Genomic DNA, 2,249 nt, shown 5'->3' on the forward strand with positions numbered 1-2,249 from the left:
AACACTTCCGCTAGTTTTGAGAGGCACGCGTGGTTCCGCACGCGGCGCACGGCCACTGCCGTACAGGTAGCGTGTTGCGCGACACGACACGCACATCGAAAGACATGCAGTCTAGTCGGTAATGATCCTTCCGCAGGTTCACCTACGGAAACCTTGTTACGACTTTTACTTCCTCTAAATGATCAAGTTTGGTCATCTTTCCGGTAGCATCGGCAACGACAGAGTCGATGCCGCGTACCAGTCCGAAGACCTCACTAAATCATTCAATCGGTAGTAGCGACGGGCGGTGTGTACAAAGGGCAGGGACGTAATCAACGCGAGCTTATGACTCGCGCTTACTGGGAATTCCTCGTTCATGGGGAACAATTGCAAGCCCCAATCCCTAGCACGAAGGAGGTTCAGCGGGTTACCCCGACCTTTCGGCCTAGGAAGACACGCTGATTCCTTCAGTGTAGCGCGCGTGCGGCCCAGAACATCTAAGGGCATCACAGACCTGTTATTGCTCAATCTCGTGCGGCTAGAAGCCGCCTGTCCCTCTAAGAAGAAAAGTAATCGCTGACAGCACGAAGGATGTCACGCGACTAGTTAGCAGGCTAGAGTCTCGTTCGTTATCGGAATTAACCAGACAAATCGCTCCACCAACTAAGAACGGCCATGCACCACCACCCACCGAATCAAGAAAGAGCTATCAATCTGTCAATCCTTCCGGTGTCCGGGCCTGGTGAGGTTTCCCGTGTTGAGTCAAATTAAGCCGCAGGCTCCACTCCTGGTGGTGCCCTTCCGTCAATTCCTTTAAGTTTCAGCTTTGCAACCATACTTCCCCCGGAACCCAAAAGCTTTGGTTTCCCGGAGGCTGCCCGCCGAGTCATCGGAGGAACTGCGGCGGATCGCTGGCTGGCATCGTTTATGGTTAGAACTAGGGCGGTATCTGATCGCCTTCGAACCTCTAACTTTCGTTCTTGATTAATGAAAACATACTTGGCAAATGCTTTCGCTTCTGTTCGTCTTGCGACGATCCAAGAATTTCACCTCTAACGTCGCAATACGAATGCCCCCGCCTGTCCCTATTAATCATTACCTCGGGTTCCGAAAACCAACAAAATAGAACCGAGGTCCTATTCCATTATTCCATGCACACAGTATTCAGGCGGGCTTGCCTGCTTTAAGCACTCTAATTTGTTCAAAGTAAACGTGCCGGCCCACCGAGACACTCAACAAAGAGCACCCTGGTAGGATTTAAACGGGGTCCGCCTCGGGACGCGAAAGCACCCCTTCGGCTCGCCCCACCGGCAGGACGTCCCACGATACATGCCAGTTAAACACCGACGGGCGGTGAACCAACAGCGTGGGACACAAATCCAACTACGAGCTTTTTAACCGCAACAACTTTAATATACGCTATTGGAGCTGGAATTACCGCGGCTGCTGGCACCAGACTTGCCCTCCAATAGATACTCGTTAAAGGATTTAAAGTGTACTCATTCCGATTACGGGGCCTCGGATGAGTCCCGTATCGTTATTTTTCGTCACTACCTCCCCGTGCCGGGAGTGGGTAATTTGCGCGCCTGCTGCCTTCCTTGGATGTGGTAGCCGTTTCTCAGGCTCCCTCTCCGGAATCGAACCCTGATTCCCCGTTACCCGTTACAACCATGGTAGGCGCAGAACCTACCATCGACAGTTGATAAGGCAGACATTTGAAAGATGCGTCGCCGGTACGAGGACCGTGCGATCAGCCCAAAGTTATTCAGAGTCACCAAGGCAAACGGACCAGACAAGCCAATCCGATTGGTTTTGATCTAATAAAAGCGTCCCTTCCATCTCTGGTCGGGACTCTGTTTGCATGTATTAGCTCTAGAATTACCACAGTTATCCAAGTAACGTGGGTACGATCTAAGGAACCATAACTGATTTAATGAGCCATTCGCGGTTTCACCTTAATGCGGCTTGTACTGAGACATGCATGGCTTAATCTTTGAGACAAGCATATGACTACTGGCAGGATCAACCAGGGAGCTGCGTCAACTAGAGCTGAGCAGCCGGCCGCCCGGGAGTGTGTCCCGGGGGCCCGCGCGAACACGCAAGCGTCCGCTCAATTATTCTGCAAACAGGAGGAGGCCGAGCTCCCCTGCACGATACACCTCGAAACCCTCTCAGGTCCCGGCGGCGCGCAGCGCCGTCCTAGGTACTTGGTCGGTTTCGAGAGAGGCGCAATCGCCCGGAGTTAGGCGAGTAGACGGTTTTAGTGCGAA

General features: G+C 52.8%; 1 non-coding gene across 1 annotated transcript; it reads right to left on the reverse strand.

Moving 5' to 3' along the window:
- Positions 1-119: 119 nt before the first annotated feature.
- On the reverse strand, positions 120-2,012 carry LOC126305327 (small subunit ribosomal RNA). Its single transcript, XR_007553393.1, has one exon. It is a non-coding gene; the product is annotated as a small subunit ribosomal RNA (ribosomal RNA).
- Between the last annotated feature and the right edge of the window lie 237 nt (positions 2,013-2,249).

Source organism: Schistocerca gregaria, unplaced genomic scaffold (assembly GCF_023897955.1).
Source record: "Schistocerca gregaria isolate iqSchGreg1 unplaced genomic scaffold, iqSchGreg1.2 ptg000310l, whole genome shotgun sequence".
In the NCBI taxonomy this organism is placed as follows: Eukaryota; Metazoa; Arthropoda; class Insecta; order Orthoptera; family Acrididae; genus Schistocerca; species Schistocerca gregaria.